Raw genomic sequence first — 26,228 nt, 5'->3', positions numbered from 1 at the left:
CCCAGAGATTCTGGTATGTTGTATCTTTGTTCTCATTGGTTTCAAAGAACATCTTTATTTCTGCCTTCATTTCGTTATGTACCCAGTAGTCATTCAGGAGCAGGTTGTTCAGTTTCCATGTAGTTGAGCGGTTTTGATTGAGTTTCTTAGTCCTGAGTTCTAGTTTGATTGCACTGTGGTCTGAGAGACAGTTTGTTATAATTTCTGTTCTTGTACATTTGCTGAGGAGTGCTTTACTTCCAATTACGTGGTCAATTTTGGAATAAGTACGATGTGGTGCTGAGAAGAATGTATATTCTGTTGATTTGGGGTGGAGAGTTCTATAGATGTCTATTAGGTCTGCTTGCTGCAGAGATGAGTTCAATTCCTGGATATCCTTGTTAACTTTCTGTCTTGTTGATCTGTCTAATGTTGACAGTGGAGTGTTGAAGTCTCCCATTATTATTGTATGGGAGTCTAAGTCTCTTTGTAAGTCTCTAAGGACTTGCTTTATGAATCTGGGTGCTCCTGTATTGGGTGCATATATATTTAGGATAGTTAGCTCTTCCTGTTGAATTGATCCCTTTACCATTATGTAATGGCCTTCTTTGTCTCTTTTGATCTTTGATGGTTTAAAGTCTGTTTTATCAGAGACTAGGATTGCAACCCCTGCTTTTTTTTGTTCTCCATTTGCTTGGTAAATCTTCCTCCATCCCTTTATTTTGAGCCTATGTATGTCTCTGCGTGTGAGATGGGTCTCCTGAATACAGCAGACTGATGGGTCTTGACTCTTTATCCAGTTTGCCAGTCTGTGTCTCTTAATTGGAGCATTTAGTCCATTTACATTTAAGGTTAAGATTGTTATGTGTGAACTTGATCCTGCCATTATGATATTAACTGGTTATTTTGCTCATTAGTTGATGCAGTTTCTTCCTAGCCTCGATGGTCTTTACATTTTGGCATGTTTTTGAGATGGCTGGTACCGGTTGTTCCTTTCCATGTTGAGTGCTTCCTTCAGGGTCTCTTGTAAGGCAGGCCTAGTGGTGACAAAATCTCTAAGCATTTGCTTATCTGTAAAGGATTTTATTTCTCCTTCACTTATGAAACTTAGTTTGGCTGGATATGAAATTCTGGGTTTAAAATTCTTTTCTTTAAGAATGTTGAATATTGGCCCCCACTCTCTTCTGGCTTGGAGAGTTTCTGCCGAGAGATCTGCTGTGAGTCTGATGGGCTTCCCTTTGTGGGTAACCCGACCTTTCTCTCTGGCTGCCCTTAAGATTTTTTCCTTCATTTCAACTTTGGTGAATCTGGCAATTATGTGTCTTGGAGTTGCTCTTCTCGAGGAGTATCTTTGTGGCGTTCTCTGTATTTCCTGGATTTGAATGTTGGCCTGCCCTACTAGGTTGGGGAAGTTCTCCTGGATGATATCCTGAAGAGTGTTTTCCAACTTGGTTCCATTTTCCCCCTCACTTTCAGGCACCCCAATCAGACGTAGATTTGGTCTTTTTACATAATCCCATACTTCTTGCAGGCTTTGTTCATTTCTTTTTCTTCTTTTTTCTTTTGGTTTCTCTTCTCGCTTCATTTCATTCATTTGATCCTCAATTGCTGATACTCTTTCTTCCAGTTGATCGAGTCGGTTACTGAAGCTTGTGCATTTGTCACGTATTTCTCGTGTCATGGTTTTCATCTCTTTCATTTCGTTTATGACCTTCTCTGCATTAATTAGTCTAGCCGTCAATTCTTCCACTTTTTTTTCAAGATTTTTAGTTTCTTTGCGCTGGGTACGTAATTCCTCCTTTAGCTCTGCGAAATTTGATGGACTGAAGCCTTCTTCTCTCATCTCGTCAAAGTCATTCTCCGCCCAGCTTTGATCCGTTGCTGGCGATGAGCTGCGCTCCTTTGCCGGGGGAGATGCGCTCTTGTTTTTTGAATTTCCAGCTTTTCTGCCCTGCTTTTTCCCCATCTTTGTGGTTTTATCTGCCTCTGGTCTTTGATGATGGTGATGTACTGATGGGGTTTTGGTGTAGGTGTCCTTCCTGTTTGATAGTTTTCCTTCTAACAGTCAGGACCCTCAGCTGTAGGTCTGTTGGAGATTGCTTGAGGTCCACTCCAGACCCTGTTTGCCTGGGTATCAGCAGCAGAGGCTGCAGAAGATAGAATATTTCTGAACAGCAAGTGTACCTGTCTGATTCTTGCTTTGGAAGCTTCCTCTCAGGGGTGTACTCCACCCTGTGAGGTGTGGGGTGTCAGACTGCCCCTAGTGGGGGATGTCTCCCAGTTAGGCTACTCAGGGGTCAGGGACCCGCTTGAGCAGGGAGTCTGTCCCTTCTCAGATCTCAACCTCCGTGTTGGGAGATCCACTGCTCTCTTCAAAGCTGTCAGACAGAGTCGTTTGCGTCTGCAGAGGTGTCTGCTGCTTTGTTATTGTTTTCTGTGCCCTGCCCCCAGAGGTGGAGTCTACAGAGACAGGCAGGTTTCCTTGAGCTGCTGTGAGCTCCACCCAGTTCGAGCTTCCCAGCAGCTTTGTTTACCTACTTAAGCCTCAGCAATGGCGGGCGCCCCTCCCCCAGCCTCGTTGCTGCCTTGCCGGTAGATCACAGACTGCTGTGATAGCAATGAGGGAGGCTCCGTGGGTGTGGGACCCTCCCAGCCAGGTGTGGGATATGATCTCCTGGTGTGCCTGTTTGCTCAAAGCGCAGTATTGGGGTGGGAGTTACCCAATTCTCCAGGTGTTGTGTGTCTCAGTTCCCCTGGCTAGGAAAAGGGATTCCCTTCCCCCTTGCGCTTCTCAGGTGAGGCAATGCCTCGCCCTCCTTCAGCTCTCGCTGGTCGGGCTGCAGCAGCTGACCAGTACCGATCGTCCGGCACTCCCCAGTGAGATGAACCCAGTACCTCAGTTGAAAATGCCGAAATCACCGGTCGTCTGTGTCGCTGGCGCTGGGAGTTGAAGACTGGAGCTGCTCCTATTCGGCCATCTTGCTCCCCATCTCAGATTTTTTTCTTAATAAAGAAATAAAGAATAAAGACTTTTCATCTTCTTCTTATGTTAATTACTGACAGACTAGTATTAAAAACCTTCAACAAAGATTATCAATTTGCTTATTTCTCCCTCTAGTGTTATCAGTTTTTGTTTTATGAATTTTGAAACTCTCTTATTAGGTACATACATATTTAAGATTGTCATATCTTTCTGATGAGTTTACTCTTTTATCATTTTGAAATACTATTTTTGTTTCTTGAAATAGATTTTGTCTTGAGATCTGTCTCATATTAACATAACCACAACAACTTTCTTATGATTCCTGCTTATGCTATATATTATTTCCATCTTTTTATTTTCAACTTATTTGTCTTTTCAAATTTAAATGGACTCTTTTGTAGGCACTCTGATTATACAGGAGACTTTATGGGGATTAAAAAGTGACATCATAATTCTCATAAAGTCTCCTGTATAGAGTATTTATTCCAAAGGTTACCAAATGTTTTTTGTAAAGGGCCAGATAGTAAATATGTTAGGTTTTGCAAACCAGTCTTTGTCAAAACTACCAAATTCTGCCATTGTAGCACAAAAGCATTTACAGAAAACATGTGAATGGTCAGGCGATATTTTTCCACAAATATTTACAAAACAAGTAGGCAAAATTTTTCCTACAGGACATAGTTTATTGACTCCTTGTTTAGTTTTAGTCTATTTATATTTCTTTTTCTGTTTACATTTCATGTAATTATACATATGGTTGTGTTCAAGTCTATCATCATCCTATTTGTTTTCCTTTTGTCTTTTGTTTTTGTTTTGTTTTATTTTTGCTCCTTTTTTGACTGTTTTGTGCTAATTGGATATTTTTAAATATTCTGTTTTATTTACTTTATTGGCTTCTTAGCTCTTTAAAAAAATTTTATAGTGTTTAAGGTTAATGCTATCCTATTCTCAACTTTTAAAGTCTATTTAGATTCAGTGTTATTCCACTTAACACCTAACCCTTCACAGTTCCAGCTCCAAACCTGATGATTCCCACTTCTCAGTTTCTACTTCCCATTTCCCAAATATAATAAACATTCAACAGTAAAATTCCGTTAGCTTGTCCCTTATCCATTGTACCTTCTTTTGCACATCTTTTTTTATACATTAAAAACTCTACCTTGTGAAATTATTATTGCTTTTGTAAAAAATAGCCTATCTTTTAAGAAAATAATAAGGGGGAATAACGTCTTATATTTCTGTTTATTTTTATGACTCTTCCCATCTATGGACATGACTTTTCATATAGTATAATTTTCCCTTTTTTATTTAGCATTTTTTGTAGTTTGTTTGTTGCAAATAATTTATGATCTTTTGTTCATAATGCCCATTTTACCTTATTTTTGAAGGATAATTTTATTAGATATAAAATTCTCAAATAAATTTTTTCAGCATGTTAAAGATATTGGCTCATTGTTAGCTTGCCTACCTTGTTTAGATGAACAGTCAGCAATTATTTTTTATTATTGTTCCCTATAGTAATGTTCCTTTTCCTCTGATTGCTTTATCTTTTGTTTTCAGTGGTTTGACCATGACGTGTTTGGGTATTTCTTTAATTTGATCTTTTTTAGGATTTTTTTCAAGTTCTGGATCCTATAAGTTGATTTTTCCCCATGAAATTTAGCATATTTTCAGCCATGATTTCTTTAAATACTTTATATTCTATTTTTTTTCTTCCTAAGACTACTATTATACATATGTTAGTTATTGGATATTGTCCCCCATTTCTGTTTATTAAAAAATAAATTGTGCCTTTATCCTTCAGATTGCAGAACTTCAAGTGATTTCTCTTTCATCTCACTGACTCTTCTACTATTTCTGGCCTGCTGTTAAATTCATGTAGTGAATTTTACATTTCATTTATTGTTCTTTCCATTATAGAGTTTCTATTTGCCTTTAAAAATAGATTTCATTTATTTTCTGAGAGTCACCATCTGTTCTTTCATTAAGACTATATTTTCCTTTAATTCTATGAACACATTTTCTTTGGTTTTTTGAATATATGTTAATAGCTGATTTAAAGTCATCATCTGCTAAATGCAAGACCCATGCCATCTCTGGGTCAGTTTCTTTTGATGGCGTATTCTTTACTATGTGTCACATTTTTTGTCTATCTAGTAATCTAGTAATATAAGTAGTTATATACTGGACATGGTAAAAATGTTTAGTAGATGATCACCTTGAATTCACGTATCCCAGGGTATACATTTTGTTAGGGCAGACCTTTGGAAAACCTTACATGTGTCAAAAGCCACTCTAACTGTTTCACTTAATCTCTGAACTCTATGTCTCCTGTAGATCTTGTCAAGATTTAGCTTTAAAGCTTTGTTAGGGTGAATCTAAAACATACCTTATTTTAGCTCATTATCTCTACTCACAAAGCATGACTCATAAAGCAGCCAATTTCTCAGCTGGCTGCCTGGGGTATTAGACTGCACTAATGAGGTATCTCCACTCTGGGTGACATGAACTCCGATATCCACTGTCACTGCTTGACCTCTAATTTCTCTAACATCTCTCATGCATTCTTAATCAGTAGCAGTAACTCTCTAAAATGCCTCATGTATTCTTGTTCTGGACATGTATAGCTCAATCCTTGGCCAAGAACTCATAGGGAAATCTGCTCAGATATCTGAAACCTGCCTTCTGAGCAGCTACTTCCTTTCTGGCTTCTTGCCTTGCATATTCCGTTCACTTCAGCTTCCTTGAACTCTAATCTCTGCCTTCTAAGAGCTGCAGGCCCTTTGCTTTGCTTAGATTCCAGCTTGCTTTGCTGAGGTTGGAAAGTTATCACTAAGGAGATAACTGGGACTATTATGGAGCTTTCCTGTTACTCATAAAGTACAGTTTTGTACAATGTTGTACAATGCTTGAAAATATTGTTGTACAATGCTTGAAAATATTTTCTGAATATATTTTGGCCACTTTATGGTCATTTGTACAGAATGGACTAATCCAGGACAAGTTACTTCATTATAGCCAGAAACAGAAATTCCTCATGCTTTCTTTCTGATTGAGGTTTTCTATTTCCTTCTGTTCACTCTGCTGGCTTGAGGTTAATCCACTTGAATTCTATTTTATAGAAATTAATCTTAGAGTCATTACTTTCATAATCGGATTCTAAAGTTAATTCATCTCTCGTCTCCTTCTCAGCATTGCAAGATATTATAACTGAAATTTTATCACCTCCCTCTTTTTTGGTACAATCACTTAGCTCTACATTGTTTTGTTACTTATTGAATTAAACATGATTACTTTAAATAGTTATTGTTTATTAAGTTTACCTACCTATTCACTATTTATTTCCAGTTCTTCTTGTATCTCATACTTATCTGAGATTCTTTTCTTTCTGCCCCAAAATCTTTCTTTAAAGTATCCTTTCCCTTGGGTCATTTGGTTGTAAACCTTATTTTGATCCATCTGAATATATATTTACTTCATTTTTGTTCTCAAATTATAGTTTGAGAATAGAGTCTTAACTGACATTTTTTTCTCAGTACTAAGACTATATTTTTCTAGTCTTCTGACATCCATCATTGCTTTGAAAATCTGTTGATGGATGATATATTTGTGATTTGTTTGTTGGTAATTATCTTAGCTTGCAATTAAGTAGAGTCAACTCAAGATGAGGATTCTCAGTTTTGTTAGTTGGAATCAGAAAAATAAAAATAATAATAAAAAAAAAAACAAGATAGAGCAGGAAAATCGCAAGTTAAAGATGCGACTTAGCAGAAGATCAGCCTGGTCCCATAAGGAGCTCTGCAACCTGAGGGTTCCACAAAAATGTCCCCCATTCACGCTAGGGTACTGGCCTTTGGTATCCTTTTATAAGTCATGCTTTGGCTTTAGGCTGTCCCTAGAGGGAGTGTGAAACTTTTGAGACATTTCTAGTGATATGAGGACAATTATCAATAGGAGGGTGAGTGTGGGTCTACTGTTTTGGTAAAGGAACTCTGGGCAGGGCACCAAGAGTCAATCTATTATTTCAGACTGTAAGAAGATCTCTTTGTCCTTGGTATTGTACTGTTTTACCAGTTTCTTGGTGCAAATTTCTTTTTATTTATTCTGCTTGGAAAACATTTTGTTTCCTGAACCTGAAAATTCAATTATGGAAAATTGAAACTTCTTTTTTTTTTTTTTTTTTTTTATTAATATTGTCTCTTCTAGATGACAAAATTTAAGAGTAAATGCCTCCTTAAACTTTTTGCCTTATTCGCTTGCCTTGACCTAGGCTTGGCCCTGGTCTTTGCATTCTCTCTTCTGTCTTCTTCAGGGAATCTGATTGGTCACAAGTTAGAACTTCCTATTTTCTCTTCCACCTTGCATAGGTTTTATCACTTTTTCTGTCTTTCTTTTATTTTATCTAATTATTCGAATGTATTTTTCAGTTTATTAACTCCCTCTCTGAAGTTGTACTTAGTTTTCTTCAATGCATCTATGCAATTATAATTTCTTTATTTAATTTTTAATTTCTAGAAGTTACTTTTAGTCTTTTAAAATTCTAATTGGTTTTAATATCCTGTTGTTTCTTTGTTACATCTTTAGTTTCTGTAAATGGTTTGGATGTGTGTTCTCTCCAAATGTCATGTTGAAATGTAATCCCCAATGTTGGAGATGGGGCCTGGTGTGAGGTATTGAATCATGGGGTAAGATATCTCATGAATGGCTCAGCACTGTCTCCTTGGAGTAAGTTCTAGCTCAGTTAGTTCACATGAGATCTGGTTGTTTAAAAGGGGCTGGCTACTCCATGTCTCTCTCCTACTCCCACTCTTGCCTTGTGGTGTGTCTACTCCCGCCTCACCCTCCACCATGTTTGTAAACTTACTGCTGAACTCACCAGAAGCCAAGCAGATATTGGTGCCATGCTTATATAGCCTGCAGAACTGTAAGCTAATTAAATCTCTTTTCTGTATAAATTACCCAGTCTCAGGTATTCCTGTATAACAACACAAGAATGGCCTAATACATTTCCTCTTTTATACTCTCAGGGGTTTTTAACACACTGATTTTATTTTGTGTTATCTGACTGTACAAAATCTGAATTCCTTGGCAATCTAATTCGACTGTTTGTTGCTTGTTTGCACTCTCCTTTATAAAGGCTTACCTTGGGTAGGTTGTGTAATTTTGGATTGTGAACTTATTATTGGTTTATTTAAAATTCTGGGAATCCTGAGATGTCTAAGATGAGGTTAAATTCCTTTGAAGAGGATTTAATTTGCTCTTTAAGTTAATTTATCTTCTGGAAGATTTTCAGGACTTATAAACACTAGAAAACAAAGTCCAAAAGCCATAGGGGAAGGATTGTGGATTATGCATTTTTAGAAGAATTCTTTTTTTTTGCTACTCCAAACCAGAAATGTCACAAATATTTCCCTTGTCACGTACCCCTGTTAAGGGGCATTTTAAAAAAATTATCCACCCTTTTGGACTTTTGAGTACTGTAAACTCCAACAGCTCATCTTTTGCAAGCCTAAAATCTTCTCCACCATTTCCTATAAGTCTATTAAAATCCAAGGTTCCAAGATCCTAGTGTTAGTAAACACCACCAAAGTACCCATAATTTTTGCACTAGGATGTTAACCATTGTTTCAACTCTGTCTTCATTTTGCCCTTGTGAGATCATCCTTGCTTTTTGTGAATTCAAAAGTGCATTTTAAAGTATGTTTGTTGTGTTTTATTACGCATTTCTAAATGTTTTGAAGCAGAAGAGCGTTTGAGAATTATTAGTGTCTATATTGCCAGAAGCATAAATCTACTTTATTGAGCACAATGTAGTTTGTATTTTTGTTTCCTTTTTCCATCATACTTTGATAGTGGGATATGGAGGTATTCAACTATAATTCCATTTGCTTAGATTGTTTATTTTTTGAATTTAGATTTTTTGGGTTTTCTGTACTTATGTGCTTTCCACATTGCAAAATTTGTTTCTGCTGAATTATTTCTGTTGTTTATGTTCTCCATCAAAATTGTTGAATCCTAGAAGAATAGAGGCAAAGACTGAGAGTTAATTTTATCTAATTTTTAAAATGTTAATTCCTTTGCACACCTAAATTTATATACTATGTTTTATACATGATTTAGTGCGTTATGCACCAAAACTACCTACTAGTAAAACTTCCGTCCTCTTTGGGCTAATTAGAAGTGTTATGAAAATGGGAAAAGGGTTCTTCATGTCTCTTTTCAAAAGTTATTGTGAATAGTAAGAGCAATAATATATATGTAAAAGAAATTCCAAGTGATTAGTTTGAGCAAAGGGTCAATAAAAAGTGCTTGCAGCATTTCTTAAATATAATGTGTTATTTCAGTTACACTGTGAATACTTAAAATCGTATTATTTTATCTGTCATTGCTTTTCATCCAATGAGCTAATGAGTTATTTGAGCCTCCTGCATTGATGCTAAAATTTCTGTGTTATTGATATCTTTTCTAGGCTCTTAATGTTCCTCTTTCTGTCTGTTTTTGTGGGATGTGTGTGGTGCTTCTGTCTTTTTACATTTTGTGCTGGTGGTGTGTGTATACCAGTATATTACATTGATAATTTTTTTTTGATATTTCAATTGAATTTACTTAAATATAAATCTCTAAGAGATAAATATATTCATTTTACATAACTCCGATATGGTTATCACACATGACACAATTAATATTAACTCATTACCATCTAATGCCCATTCTATAGGCAAACAGTTCATATTTTCCTATTGGACAAATTCTAAACAATTACTTTCCTTGATACCATATGCTCAAGTAAATTAATATTCTTATCCTACTTAGCTCACATACTGGAATATCATTCCAGAGCCGATGCAAAAAGACAAAGTGATAAAGAAATTTCATGATTTCTATCAAGATATGGGTACTAGAATTTCACTAAAACAGTGTAAAGCACTTACCAACACAGAATTTTGCCTTAATTTAAAAACTGAAATAAGATTGATTTTCTTTTGTATTAATTTACTGTTTTAGAAGTTTATTTGATGGTTTTCAAAGGGGTGTTTCTCTTTGAGGGTTTTATTTTGTTATTATGTTTGGTTTTAGACATTGTTGATGGTGATTGTTTTAGCCAGAAGCAAGAATCCTGTATTACTGCTAAGTCATCTTTCTGGAACTTCTTCAGGACAGCTTATACAAAAAGCAAGAAACACCTAGGGCAACTGGTAAATGAATACCTGATAGCTAAGAAAACCTGAGAAGAATTTACACAAGACTTAAGATGAACATTGTGAATACAGCAGATAGTATAAAATCAAACAGGATTTTGAGAAAATAGTAGCTCCTCTACTGCTGATCTTTTAACTTAGGAACTCTCATAGACATTTACTAGGCTACACACCGGAGCTCAAGTATGTCAGTTCTGCCTATTATTTCCAACTGATGGCATTTGTAGACACATATGGGGAATACAGAACCTTTGAAACAACTAGTTTTGCAGACAGCCCTTGGAATCTAATATGTTTATAAGAAGAGAAGCTTCTGTTTTAAGGTCTCAATAACTAACTCAGGAAAATTAAATAATATTCCAGGAAGGGACGCTGATAAGGGAGAGAAGCACTCCATACTATTAATTATAACAGACTAGAACACTTAGTGGTAAAATAATTACAATAATAAGTTTCATAGAAATTAAGGAAATAGTTGAAGGAAGAATTAAGAAAGCCCTAGTTTAGAGCAGTATATCATCTAAAGCAAGTTTCTCAAACTTTAATATGCCTTCTGATCATCTGGCACTCTTGTTGAAATGAAGAATCTGACTCAGCTGGTGGAGCCTGGCATTCTGTATTTCTAATGAACTCTAGGTGATGGTGATGCTGCCAGTTTATGGATCACCGGTTGAGTATAAGAGGTCTAGACTCTCGGAATTTGACTTTGGCAATGGTGTCACACAGAAGGTAATAAAATACCTCAAATGCAGTTCAGAGAATAGTGATGGATGTGTGTGTGTGTGTGTGCGCTGCAATGTATAGAATAATATATGTAAATTTCTTTAAACTCTTAGGCGATAATAACTATTTTGAATTAAAGATATAATATGTTTAAAATTCTAATGAATGCATGAAAATGTAGAAAATAGCAAAGACATACAAAGAATAGAATTTGTGGGGGACATACATTTAAAGTAAAATGAGAAACTTCACAGTAAGAAGAATACATTCCAATAATAAGACATAAGGACAGAATTTGTGTTAGACTAACAGGTGCACATGTGGAAAGAACAGAAACACATTAGCTCAGCTGAGAAGTCAAAGGATAAGGGTTGGTGGCAGTTCCCTGCCTTCAAATCTTACCTTTGCTCAATGGCTGTGCCTTGGGCAACATGGTAACCAAACTATGCTTCAGCTCACTCATCTATAAAGTGGGGATAATAGTGTAATCAGCCAGGAAGGTTGTTATGAGTATTTATTTATTTATTTATTTTAGAACTAAAACTGTCTATATTTGCAGATGACATGATTACATAGAAAATTTAATATGCAAGACAGCAACTTAGAGCAATGCCTGGCTTCTATTTGGCAGTACTGAAGGATTAGTTTTATTATTACAATAATGATAATAATGTTATTTCTAAAAATTTAAGGCTAAGAGATTTAAAGGATAGTTCTCAAAAGATAGCAGCTGGCGAGGTATGGTGACTCACATCTGTAATACCAGCACTTTGGGAGGCTAAGGTGGGTGGATCACTTGAGGTCAGGAGTTCAAGAACAGCCTGGTCAACATGGTGAAATCCAGTCTCTACTAAAAATTACAAAAATTAGCCAGGCATGGTGGCACAAGCCTGTAACCCCAGCTACTCGGGAGGCTGAAGCAGGAGAATTGCTTGAACTTGGGAGATAGAGGTTGCAGTGAGCCGAGATCACATCACTGTACTCCAGACTGGGTGACAGAGCAAAACTCAGTCTCAAAAAATAAATAAACAAATAAATAAATAGATTTCTTGAGTCCATGTTGCTGCTAAATTGTCTATGGGAGAAAAGTTGGGTTGTTTATTTAAATAAACAATACGGAGTGAAAAAATAATTAGAGAAGGATGTTGTCATAAACTAAGTAAAAATTTGATTATTAAAATTTAAAAAGTAATGCTAGACTTGAATTATTCTTAGGATTCAGCTTCTCCATATGCTTTAAACATGGGATTTAGCTTTGTTATCTTTGTTATTTTATTTCTTCCTTTCTTCTGGCATGGATTAAGCATATAGTTTTAAATTCCTGGGCCTTGATCATTACCTTTGTGGGTGTTCGTTATTGATGATTGATTTAGGTATAATTATAATTCAGTAAAGTTTTTTCTATCTTATTGCTTTTAGACAGAGACAAAGAGGTGTTTACTGTATTTCTTTTTCTGTTTATATTTTCTTTCCAAAGTTTAAATGCAGACACTTCAAAAACCTACAATTACAAACTTTGCTTTACTTGAGTTTTTTTCTGAAAAAAAAAAAAAAAAAAAAAGCTCCATAAAATTAATAGGCAAGAGAAAATTAGATAGGAATCCAATTGGTGGAATATTTAGTGTTTACAAAAGGAAATAATTTCAGAGGTCAGGCATAGCACTGAAAGTCTGATGCTGGGTGTTTCCTGGCTAAAGTTGCCCAAATTTTAAGAATTTCTCAAATATATATACTGTTAAGTATAAAAATATGCTTTAAAATTGAATAGACATAGATTCTATGCTCAATTAAACATACATAAAAATGTTTAAATAATCTGAGGAGAAATCTAAGTCAAAAATATAAAAACAAAATGTATTCTAGGGAAAGACTGCTGTTGTCTTCAGGCGCAGCCCTGAAAGGTCGGTTCTCCAGTGATCACACCTGTAGTGCTAATGAGGAACATCTGCAGATTGAAAGCTGCCCTTTTATTTCTTCTTGATTACCTTTAAGATCAGGAATTATTTTAAAAATTGGCCAGGTATGGTAGCTTATGCCTGTAATCCCAGCACTTTGGGAGGCCGAGGCAGGCAGATCATCTGAGGTCAGGAGTTTGAGACCTGCCTGACCAACATGGTGAAACCCCGTTTCTACTAAAAGTACAAAATTAGCTGGGCGTGCTGGCGCATGCCTGTAATCCCAGCTACTTGGGAGGCTAAGGCAGGAGAATTGCTTGAACCTGGGAGGTGGAGGTTGCAGTGAGCCGAGATCACCCTATTGCACTCCAGCCTGGGCAACAAGAGTGAAATTCCGTCTCAAAAGAAACAGGCAAACAAAATCTAATAGTGCCCATTTTTTAAGGGCCATAGACAGATGAATTTGGATCCTAATGTCACTTGAAAAGCATATTGAAGGAAAACGTGCATATGGAAAAGTGAGAAAATCTTAAGGGTGCAACTCAATACATTTTTTGCAAAAGGAATATACCTGAAGATCCAACACCTAGATCAAGAGACAGAACATTTTCTTAACCCCAGAGGCTCTCCTCATGTCCTCTTTCAGGTACTGTATCCTCGGAGCATTTCCTCTCACTTTTATATAAATGTGTATTAGTTTTTCAGGGCTGGCATAATAAAATACCATAGATTGGGTGGCTTAAGAAACAGAAATTTATTTTCTCACGGTTTTGGAGGCTGGAAGTCCAAGATTAAGGTGCCAGCAGGGTTGATTTCTCCCAAGGCCTCCCACCTTGACTTGCAGACAGTATCTTCTTGTGCCCACACAGCCTGTGCTCATGCATCCCTGGCGTCTTTCTCGCATCTTACAAGGGCAACAGCTGCATTAGAGAGCGCCACTCTAAAGACCTAATTTAACCTTAATTTTCTCCTTAGAGGCCCTATTGCCAAAGACAGTCTAATTGAGTGTTAGAGCTTTGCCATATGAATTGTGAGGGGATGCAATTGAGCCCATAACAGAATGTTTTCCTGTAGTACATACTCTTTCCATATGACTTCTTTCTTTAACATGATTTGTGATATTCATTCATGTTGTTCATGTAATCAGGGCTTCTTCAGTCTCATTAATGCAGAGCCTTTCATTGTATGAATCTATCTTAATTTATTAATCAGTTGTACTGTTTATGGAAATTTGGGTTATTTCTGTTTTTTTTCTTATTGTGAATAGTGCTACTAAGAATATTGTACATAATACAATATGTATTCTTGTACATAATATTCAGCAACTTTTATAGTGGAATTGCACAGCCATAAGGTGAGATACTACCAAAGGAGAGTTACTATCAAGCTCTTTTCCAAAATAATTACATGAATTTCTACCCCACCAGCAGGGTATGGCAGTACCATTGTTCCACATCCTTGCTAATTCTTGCTATCATCTTTTTTTTTTAAATTCAGCGTCATTTGTTTGCATGTAGTGATTTCTCATTGTGATTTTAGCTTGCATTCCAAAAGACTAATAAAGGTGAGGGATTTTTAGTATGTTTATTGAAAATTTGAAAGCCTTCTTTTGTGAAGTTTGTATTTATGACTTTTGCCCATTTTTCTATTGAGTTGCCTTTTTTCTTATTGATTTATAGACGTTTATTGTATATATTCTGAGTATTGCAAGTTTCTTTTTATACTCCATGGCTTATCATTTCATCTTCTACTTGGCATCTTTTGATAAACAGAAGTTTTTTATTTAAATGCAGTCAAACTTTAATGTCTTCCCTTGACGGTCACCACTTATATTCTCTTTAAGAAATCACGGTCTGCCCCAAAAGGAAAGATATTTTCTTCTAAAAGCTTTATTGTTTTGTTTTGAACATGTAAATGCACAACCTTCTGGAATTGATTTTTGTGTATGTAGGAGTCAAGATCCACTTTTTCCCCACAAATGCATATTTAATTCATTCAGCACCATTTAGTAAAGCAATTGCCCCTTCTGTACTGTTCTACGTTGTCAAACTTGCCATAATTTACGTGTGTAATTTGTTGTTATAACTTGTGTAAGTTTGTTTCTAGACTTCCTCTTTTGTTTCATGTATCTATTTATCTGTCTTTGTACCAGTTACTGTCTTAATTGCAAAAGCTTTATAATAAGTTTTGATATCTGGCAATTTAAAAATTCTAGTTTTGTCTTCCTTGGCTAATCTTGGCGCTTTGTATTCTTGCACAAATTTTAGCTTGTTATTTTTTATATAAAAAAAAAAAGACTACTGGAATTTTGGTTGTGATTACCATGAATATCTAGATTAATTTGAGAATTGACATCCTCATAATTCTGAGTCTTCCAATGTGTGAGCATGACGCATCTCTCTCCATTTATTTTTGTCTGCTTTATTTCCTCTAAATACTATTTTGTAGATTTTTGGTGTAGATATCATGAACATCTTTTGTTAGATTTTATTCTGAGTATTTGAGATATTTAATTCTATTTTAAATGTTATAATTCTTTTTGTTTGTTCATTATGGTAGCATAATTTGTTTTTGTACAATAACTGAATTCAGTAACATTGCTAAATTTACTAATTAAATCTAATAGTTTTCTGTGGACTCTTTAAAAACCGTTATTTTCATTTTAATGTATTTCATCATTAAAAGAAATGAATTAAAAGTATTTTCATTGATATTTCTATTGAAAATAAAATTGGAATTTTTATTTCAAAATATTAATTGAATAATAATATTAACTTATAGTGAAAAGAAAAGCTGGGCTATAGATGAGAGTGTGGAATAGTTCAACAGCATGTGAGTAGATGTTAGAAAAACTGGAACCACTGCCTCTTCTCTGTCTTCATAAGCATAATACTCTTCAGTAAATGAGTCTGCCTTTCTGGTCTTTAGTTTTTATATCTACAAAATTATGATACTGTACTACATGGGTTTAAGTTCTGTTTTATCTGGGATGGATGACTAAGTTTTTGCTAAATGATTGTACTTTAGACTTTTTTCCTTTTCTGCTTTTTCTTTTATAGTCTTGTGATGATGGGGATAATGGGCCTCATGTGACCTCATTCTGGGGAAGGGTACTAGGTGGGACAAAGTCCACCTGCACTCCCCCATCTCCTATTCAGGGTATTTGAGAACTTCTGTTGCTCCTGGATACCAGGTGTTGGCTATTGAGATGATGCAATTTTGTCTCAGGTTCATCTCTTTAGAGACTGTCCTCCACTAATGCACCCTAAGTGTTCCTATATCATGTTAAATGTTGAATGATGTTTTTTTTTCCCCCCTAAAAATCTCAAGTTCTTTTGAATCTACATCCTGGAAAGCCATCTGCTAGTCCTAATGCTTCTATTACCTTCATTCCACTTTCTTGTGGGGGATTTCACTTAGAGAGAAGGGAAATGAAGACTTCATGTTTGACCTTCTCCTCTGTTTCTTTTCCTCTTGCCTATACACTTGAGTTTGAGGTAGTTTTTTATATTCTTTACATCATATCCTTTTCTCCTCTTTTAGCATGGTGAAAGTCCTTGATCTAGTTTTCTAAGTCTGAATTCGAATATTGTAATGGAAACAGGAAAAGCCTTATAGTCAAGATCATTGTCTTGCTATATGGATCCAGAATTGTTGCCAGATGTGAAAAAGTAGACTGACCTTTTTCTTATTTCATTCATCTTTTAGCAATTCTGACTTTTTTAGAGGCAAATGCTATGCCTGGCAGAAAGGTGAGGTCAGACACAGAGAAATGCAAAAGGATTGCCTTTAGATACATTTCCAAACAACAGCATCCTTGTTATCCTTGTTAAATAATGTCATACCATATTTCTCATGTGATTTTGTTTTCTGCTTCTTTTCTATCTGACATGTCCTAATAGTCTTTAAGTTTAACGTGGCCATGGACATAGGGAGGGGAACAATACACACTTGGGCCTGTCAGGGGAGTGGGGCAGGGGAAGGGAGAGCATCAGGATAAATAGCTAATGCATGCGGGGCTTAATACCTAGGGGATGGGTTGATAGGTGCAGCAAACCACCATGACACATGCACATGATAGGTGCAGCAAACCACCATGACACACATTACCTATGTAATGAACCTGCATGTCCTGCATCTATATCCTGGAACTTAAAGTAAAAGTAAATTAAAAAAAAAAAAAAAACTTGGTGTGGCAACAATAAGGAAGTGCTATCATAGGACATGGAAATATATTATGCTGCATAAGTCAACTCTGTCTGCCTACATTAATAGATATTTAATAGATAGCAATTGTGTCTGCACTTAACAGGAACCTTCTCCATATATTCTGATCATTGAGTTTCGCACAAAAGGAAAAAGGTGAGAGGCACAGGTTATAACAACTGCCCTCAAAGAACTTCAAATATACCTGTGGAGACATGACAGCACAAGACAACGCAAGAAGGCAATATAAGTTATAGGCATTGGCTATAATTACTGCACAAGGTAGAAGAACAATAAAATCAACGGAGTCCAAACTACCTGGAGATCACTTTCTAGAGAAGTTGTCATTAAAGCTTTGACAGGGCAGTAAATTTGGAAGGTGCTGAAAAGTAAGAATTGAACCACAAGCAGAAGGAACAGACATGAAGAATGGAACTGGGTGAGAACAATGTGGCAGCCATTAGACACTCTGCTTGACTGAGTAACAGAGATTATATTGAAGAACAGTGTAAAATTCATGGAATGTTTAGGAAACCTTTAAAAAATAATATATCCAGAAGACACATTGTATAATTTTTAGCTATTTCCCCCTTGAGTTTCTTAAAACATAAATTGTGAAAAACTAATATCATAGGATGTAAAATTGGAAAACTTTGACCCCTTAAAGCAATAGTTATCAGATACTAATGTGATTTATGAACCAGATCACCTCGTAGAAATTCCCTAGTGGGAATGTAAGAACTGCACAGATATCTCCTACATTTCTAATCCAAAAGGGTCGGGAGACCTGGAGATTGGGGGAAGATTTTATGGAGTGAGCCGAGGGTGTACTAGAAATATACATAAGGAGAGATGGTATAGGGTGTTTTCCCCCTCAGAACCAGAAAGAGCTACTTCAAGGAGACTCTCTAGAGAGTCTAAAAGTTATCTCTTGAAGTTTTGAGGTTTTAGTGGAGACAGTGGACTGGTTTCTGATGAATTCAAAGACCAAAGATGAGGTGGTGAGCAGCTTATGGTAGAGCAAAGTAAAGATTCTGAATGGGGATTAATCTATTTTTCAGGGTCATTAGTTTCCTCTGGAAGAGAGGTGGGCCACGAATATGAAAGAGCTGTCATGAGGTTGTCCTAGGTATTTCCTTAAGGCTTCCCAGCAACTGAACTGGTCTCAGCTGACTAGTGGCTGTGGATGGAGTAAGTAACAAAGTGAGACAGTATGACCGACCCACATCAGGCAGAGTACAGGTGAAGGATTTCCAGTGACTGGAGGGGAGTATTACTGAAGAACCAGGAAAAGCTCCAACGGGGAGAGAACCAACATTGTGCCTGCCCCAAAGAGTGAGCCTTCTTGCCTAGCAAGCAGAAAGTAAGCACTTTGCTTCTTCATTTACCTCTTGTTACCTCACCTTTCCTTTTTCACTCCATTTCCACATTACAGAGGCATCAGGATCCAAGGTTCACTAGCTGGAAAAGAAGGACATGGGGGAAAAATAGGGACCAACAAATTCCTTTCCATTGGCTATTGGCTGCCATTTGCAGCAGATTCTAGCTACAGAAGACTGTTAAAACTGTAAGCCAGTTTGTCACGTGCAGCTGGGTGTTCTGATTTCTAAATTGAGAATATGTTTGATGCGCTAGCAGGGGTCCCCAACCCCCAAGCCGTGGACAGGTAACTGTCTGTGTCCTGTTAGGAACCGGGCCACACAGTGGGAGATGAGTGGTGGACAAGCAAGCATTACTGCCTGAGCTCCACCTCTAGTCACATCAACTGTGGCATTAGATTCTCATAGAAGCATGAACCCTCTTGTGAGCTGCACATGCAAGGGATCTAGGTTGTGTGCTCCTTGTGAGAATCTAATACCTGATGATCTGAGGAAGAATGGTTTCATCTGGAAACCATTCCACCTCCCCCATCTTTAGAAGAAATTGTCCTGGTGCCAAAAGATTTGAAGACTACCAATTAAAGTAACCATAAGATTTTTTTTTTAATAAGTTCTAAGTGATCAGGGTCTAGGTAGAAGCCTGATTCTGGTTGGCCGAAGACATGTGTTATTAGTTTCTTTGGCTGCCATAAAACATTACCACTAATTGAGCAGTTTAGAACAAGAGAAATTTAGTGTCACTTTTCTGTAGGCTAGAAATCTAAAATAAAGGTGTCGGCAGCGCTCTGCTGTCTCCAGGGGCTCCAGAGGAGAATCTGTTTGATGCCTTTCTCTTAGTTTCTGATGTTGCTGGCAGTCCTTGGCATTCCTTAGCTTATAGATTTATCACTCTGATCTCTGCGTGTCTTGTCATATGGCTCTCTGTCTGTGTGTGTCTTTGTGTTCACATGGCATTCTCTTCTCCATGTATGTCCATCCCTGTGTCTCATCTCTTCTTATAAGGTTACCAGTCATACTAGATTCAAGGCCACCTTATTCTAGCATAACTTCATCTTAAATTACATCTTAATTGCGTCTGCAAAGATTCTTTCTGAGTAAGATCATATTTAGGGTAGGACTTCAACATATCTTTCGGGAGTACATAATTTAACCCACAACAGATGTTATGCAGATTTTGGTGTACTTGATGCTTGTACCTGGAGTTAGGGATTGTTGTTGGTACGAATCAAAGTCCCTTCCTAATTTCTTTATTTAGAAGACATGTGTGCTGTACTCTTTCAAAATATACAGTGTAAGGTTCTGAGTCTGAAACAGTGTTTCTTAGTTAAGCCCAATCGGGGCTCAGCTATTAGAAATGCCGCTTTATATTTTGTCCATTTTCCTCCCAGTGCTGTTACTAATGTGTCTCTTCTTTGCCATCCTCTGAGCATTTTAACAAGAAATTGAGAAGACTCCTGATGGACACTGTGAGTGGACCTTACGTTAATCTGGACTTCATTTTTTTTTTATGCTTCCAGTTTTTGTATACATTGCCCCATCTTCCTGGAAAGACATACCTGCTTACCTGTCTGTTAGGCCTTAGTACTTCAGAGTTCTCTTTTGTGACATTTTCTTAGACCAAACAGTGCTGATTGTCAGCCACGTGTACCAGTTCAGCTATTCTGACTGATTTTTGTGGGGGTGGGGGACAGGGACTCTTTCTGTCGCCTGGGCTGGAGTGCAGTGCTGCAATCTTGGTTCACTGTAGCCTCTGTCTCCTGGTCTCAAGTAATCCTCCCATCTCAGCTTTTCGAATAGCTAGGACTACAGGTATGTGCCACCAAACCTGACTAATTTTTGTTTTTGTGGAGACAAGGCCTTGCCATGTTGCCCAGGCTGGTCTTGAACTCCTGGACTCAAGCAATCCTCCTACCTTGGCCTTCCAAAGTGCTGGGATTACAGGGGTGAGCCACTGCGCCCAGTCCTGACTTATTTTTTAAGATTATGTTTTAAATCCTTTTCTGACTCCAGAATATTCTTTTAATACTTCCTGCCCCTTCAAACTCTGTGTATTGTCTAATGGTGATATTTTCACCAATTACTTGAAATAATTGTCCACAGATGTGTTTCCTCCACTAAACTGTGCTTCTCTTAAGTCTCTTTTTGTTTGCTGTGGTTTCTTCAGTCTGTCACAGACATTGGCTTGCAGTAGGGGCTCACCAGGTGTTTTCTGAATTGGATCGAGTGTTCATAAGAATAGATAAGGGCCAGTTGCTTCAAGTGAGTCTTGAAGTATATCACAATTTCTTGAAGGCCTTCTTAAAGCTAAAGTTCTCAGCAAAATCAAGGGGGACCACTGCAGTCGAGCAGCTGACAGCTTACTAATCTTATTGAAATACTGCTATTTAGTCTTTTTCACCCATCTGCCTGAAAGACCCAGAAGGACTCTTTCTTCCTTCATCATCATAGAGTCTATTTAATAAATCGACAAAATAGGTAATGTCCAGTATGATATGATTCAATCATTTTATTGTGTGGGGCAGTGATTCTCAATGGAATAGTAAGCTTTCTTTGTTGTTGTTATTTAAAGAACAGTAATAATAATAGGAATAATGATGATATTATATTAGCTAACGCTTAACTTGGTACTATGCTATGTTCTTTACATGTTTTTATCTCAATTATCAACTCCATGGGGGATAGGAAAAAATATCATTCCTGTATTACAGATGAAAAATGAAGACTTACAGAATTTATTTGTCCAAAATCACACAATTGGTAAGATGACGTGATTGCAGTTACATCACTATTCTTATGACTGCTTTAGTCAATTAATCAATGTTGTTTTAAACTGTTAGCATCTTCTCTTTAGCCAAATAACTTTCTTAAGGGGTGAATTTAAAATTCTTACCTATCTATGTGACAGTCCTTTCTGGAAAGCTATTGCTCAGGCTTGAATTTTGTATCCTCCAATGTGAACATTTAGATAATGATGCAGTAAAATCTTTTATGGGATATTCCTCAAGATTGTTACACGTTAAGGGAGGGAATAAGATATATTTTCATAACTTTTGACTTCGATAAAGTACTTTCCTCCTCATTGCAGCATAGAAAAGCTCTGAAATCACATCTCATAAGGAAGGAAATCTGTAATTATTTACAGTTATCTCACAATATCTCATTTTATTACTTTGTGGAAAGACCAAAACTTCCATGAATATTTTAAAACCCATGCTCACTAGTAGTGGAAAGAAAGTCAGTTTAGATAATTGTAAATTCCATTTCAGTCCGTTGTATTCCAAGTAAATGTTCTGTCTTGACACAGCTTACATCTTGTCTTTTGAAATGATCGAAGCTAGTGCCTTTTCTTGCTCGAGTGCCAGTCTTGTTCACATGTGAGAGAAGAAAGATAAGCAAAGAAAACAGGGCTGAGTATCTGCTGCAGTCACCCATGTTCTCAGCTGCAAGGGAGAAAGGACATTTGGGGAAGTAATTTGGCATTTAAAGCAAGTGTTTCCTGAGGCAGCTGCTGAATGGAGCTGAATATTTTGTTAAATTATTTTCTTCTCTGACCTTTATTACTAATGAATCTTCTTTAAGAAGCATTTAAAGAGGAAAAAGAAAGGTTGTTTTTATTAATCTTCTTTCTCTTTTCCCATAGAACACAAAGAAATGGTGTTACCTGGCAAGAGATCTTCTGTCTTTTATGAAAAATTAGACAAAGGTAATGCTTATTTTGAATTGATATTTTTTTCAGTCTGTATAACTCTGATACATGAAACTAGTTGGCTATCCTTGATTACTGGTTTTAGATATTGAATTACCCATCAAAAAAGTAAATTATTATCTGAAAAGCCAAGGGAAGGCCTTACAATGATCATCAGATTGATAAAGTGAACAGTACATTTTTAGATATATAATAGCTTTTCAAAATATTGTGGGTAATGGTTAATTTTCTGATACCATTTTGAAGTTTATGTTAATATATAAATAGGATTTTGACTATAAGATTGCAGTCTCTTTGGAAATAAGTCCAATTGGTTTATCATATTTACAAATGATAGGTGATAACAGCATTAGACCCTTGTTAGGGTACAATGATAAGATTCTTTGTGCCTTTATTTGGCATTAGATGACTTTATGTATTTTTTTGAATATACAAAAAAATTTCAATATGAATTTCTAAAAAATGTCATCAAGCTTTATGAAGACATCCTCATACAAAATACATATTTTCTTTGGAAAGATTGAATTATATCATACAGTTGTTGAATAGCATGCCTGATTATGCTTAACAGATTGCATATCTAGTTGCTAAATTTTCAAATCGCTATGTGATTTATTTACATATGTTTTTCTAAGAATATGAAAACTCCTGCAAATATTCTAATAACATACGCATGTATACAAAGTATGAGTATAGTGGCAGATAAACAATGTGTGTATGTTTTATGAATAAAACTCCTATCTCAAAAGAGATTTTTACAGAAAAGTTTCAGACAGTTTAGAATTTTGAAGGGAACTGAGACATCCATTTAGTCCTGTCTACTTATATAGCTATGAAGATGTGATGACACTGTATGTTCATGAACATACATATTAATGAAATGTATTATATATTTTTATATTAACTAGAATTGACTGGGTTTTATTTTGGACAAATTTCTGAATTTCTAAAAGCAAATGAGTACTGAAATAAAGGTAGCATTTAAATTTAATGGACATCAGCAGAAAACTTGTTTCTGAACTTTGATTTGCAGTTGAGCAAAAATAAATTGTAAAATTTGAATTACAAATGTGATATATTTCTACATATTTCTGGCTTCTAGTTAATTCTTCAAAACAGGTGTAAACTCCTTGAGAAAATAGCTTCTTTTCCTAAGGGTAGTCACCCTATCCAAGTTTTATCTATACTGAAATGTTAATTCAAATTAAAATATTCTTAAATGGTTAATGAAGTTAATTGAGGGTTGTCTTTTACATAGAACTATTAACTTTGACTCTGCAAATAGGGAAATTAGAAAGAAAACAAATACAATATGTAGAAGAGGTTGAAGCTGAGCTGTGTGATGTAGGCATATGGAGATAAATGATAGAAAAGTGCTTGTTGAAGGGGACTCAATGGAAGATGGCACAGTAAAGAGAGAAAGAAAAATATCCTGAATGACATGAAGCTAATTGGAAAGGTCAGGGATACATGTGCTTTAGAATATAAATAAGGCATGCAGGGAGCACAGACTCTCCAGGTTGCATTTATGTGAGTTTTTCTTTTCTCAGAGGTATGTATATACTAATATACTCATTTTTAGGCTTTTATTTTGTTTATTTAAGCTGTGTATAACCTTAGTTTGAAGTGAATGTAACAAAGGAAGACTTGGGGTGAGGGAAAGTAATTCCCAATCGCGGGATAGAATTTTCAGCATCAGTGTACCCAGAATAACAAAATTCATTATTTGTTTGTTTGTTTGTTTTTCGTTTTGAAAATAAAGAAATCATTCTTTGTATTGCCAAAATCCAAGAGCTTTGGCATGATACAACTCCCAAGGTGATTATGATCCAAGATATGTATGTTGTTGTGGAGGGTGGAACTGAGATATGGAGGAGTAGCTGGGGATGGGAGAACTATGGCCAGGAGAAATGACGTTCATGTCATTATCTTTCTGGGCTGGTCCTACAGATTTGTTGAACTGGGGATGTTTGCAATCTCGTAAAATTCCTATTAATAAGACAATACACGCTAACATATTAACATTCTGCCTATTATCTCAGATGGAATATATGCATTTAAATATCAATGTTTAAATAGTGAAAAATTTAAGACATACTAGTGAAGGTGTTATTTTTAAACAAATGGAACCATTCAGCTTTTCTTAGTTATACATGATGACTAACACATTCATTTTGTGTAGGATTAATTCTGGCAATGGGCTCAGCATGCAATCTGTTGGATTAACAGACACTTTTATGTGTGCAGATACCTGTGAGTTCTACATTTGACTCTTTTCAAAAGGGCATTTAAACAACTTTTCATGAAGTGTTTTAATGTGAAGTTATTGGTTATAAGTTATAGTTACAATATTCTTAATTTTGTCATCCAAAGACAGAGGCAACATCAATGAGGTTAAAATATCTTTCAATATACTTGGTAGGTATACCGTGGTTGGATTACGTGTAAAAATAGAGACTGTGATTCTGTTCAATTTTTACGTAGGTTTACATGTCCTGGAAATAGATCAAATTTCAATTAAGGAAATTTCATGGCTGTAATTATATTTTTATTATACAGGAATATTAAATTTTATTCTCACATATATTGAATTTTTTCTGGAGGAGATTGAAACAGCATATTAAGAATTCAGCAATTCTTTTAGGTACTATAGGTTTACTATATTTAGGCTTACTGTAAACACAATTTTGAAAATTGAAAAGAAACTGGGTTATAAGGCTACTGTATGGGGTTACTTATGTTCAAGGACAGTAAGACATAAGTTGTAAATACATTGTTTACAGATTGATTTTATTTTGGTTTATTATTTGATGTGGAAAATGATATAGACGTGATACATGTTGAGATTTAAAAGGATAAAAATCTTGTGATATTTTAAGACTTTATTACAGATTATATTTTCTATTATTTATCGCATACCTACTATAATAATAACAAATGAAAGTACAGCATTGTAACTTGCAGGTTGATTAATAAGTTAATGACCACACATTTAAATGGGAGTTAGAAATAGTTTAGGATTAGTGATAAAAAATACATGTAAATCTCAGAATGCCGAAATTAGGTTCTATGTCTGATATATACTATACAATGCTTTACAAAAACGTAGTTATAACATTGTGCACAGTATGCGCTCAATGAGTATTGAAACTGCAATCAGAGAATAAATCATTGAACATTCTTATGGAGAAATGATTAAAAAGTAATTATTAAAGAAAAATTTCATGAAAAGCTATTATGGTAGTTTTTAAGAATTTGGCTTTTGTGGTTTTTATGATTTTTTTCATTTGCAAAAACTTCTTGGTCTTCTTAACTCTTCTGGGTATTAGTTTCTGTGCAATATTTTATCTTTTTGAAACTCTCAGAACTATAAACCATAGCATTGTCTAGAATCAGCTCCTGCTACTATTCAAGTTCTTCCATAAATTCCTCAGCTATGTTTCTTACCCTATTTATGTCTCTCTTAACACCACATACTCCAAACATTCTTGTCTTTGCTTAGGTTTAAAGCTCTACTTTGAATGTCTAGTCTGCTTTCTTCTTTATTCCAAAAACTGTATAATTTTAAAACTTTTCTTTAAGATGCTTTCTGAGACCTTCGTTATATTACAACTATCTTTCTCCCTTAGCCAGCCTACACTGCATTCACTCACACTTAGTTGTGGTATCTGTCATACTGTCATTGATTTGCATGTTTTGGCATATTCTTGTGTGTGTGTGTGTGTGTGTGTGTGTGTGTGTATACAATTTGATATCATCATATATAAAGGTGCACACACAGACATGGATTTTTTTTCTTCAATGTAATTGTAAAAAAGATCTTTCTGCCTACCAGGTTTACTTTTCCTTGTGAGTAAAGCAGACAAATTTTGAGTGAATGAACTCCTTGAATCTCCAGGATTTCCACTGAAGGTATATTTAAATGACTAAAAGATCTCTTTGTAATAAGAAAGTTATAATTTAGCTATGTTTTGTATTAATTAGGACTACCTGGAGAACCTACTCAGCTTTTATGACTTTTTTTTTTGAGTCAGAGTCTCTCTCTGTCACCCAGGCTGGAGTGTAGCAGTGTGATCTTGGCTCACTGAAACCTCTGCCTCCTGGGTTCAAGAGATTCTCCTGCCTCAGCCTCCCGAGTAGCTGGGACTACAGGCGTGT

At 35.8% G+C, this 26,228-nt stretch overlaps 1 protein-coding gene across 3 annotated transcripts in view; it reads left to right on the top strand.

Moving 5' to 3' along the window:
* Positions 1 to 26,228, top strand: part of INPP4B (inositol polyphosphate-4-phosphatase type II B) — an 807,120-nt gene that overhangs the window by 101,898 nt on the left and 678,994 nt on the right. For all 3 annotated transcript variants that reach the window (XM_025386323.1, XM_025386324.1, XM_025386321.1), the window contains exon 2: positions 22,005 to 22,067. The gene's annotated coding sequence lies outside the window, so the exon portion shown is untranslated. The remainder of the gene's footprint in view (positions 1 to 22,004; positions 22,068 to 26,228) is intronic.

Source organism: Theropithecus gelada, chromosome 5, assembly GCF_003255815.1.
Source record: "Theropithecus gelada isolate Dixy chromosome 5, Tgel_1.0, whole genome shotgun sequence".
Lineage (NCBI taxonomy): Eukaryota > Metazoa > Chordata > Mammalia > Primates > Cercopithecidae > Theropithecus > Theropithecus gelada.
Note: the sequence above shows the minus strand (reverse complement) of the source record. Positions and strands in the feature narration are given on the sequence as shown.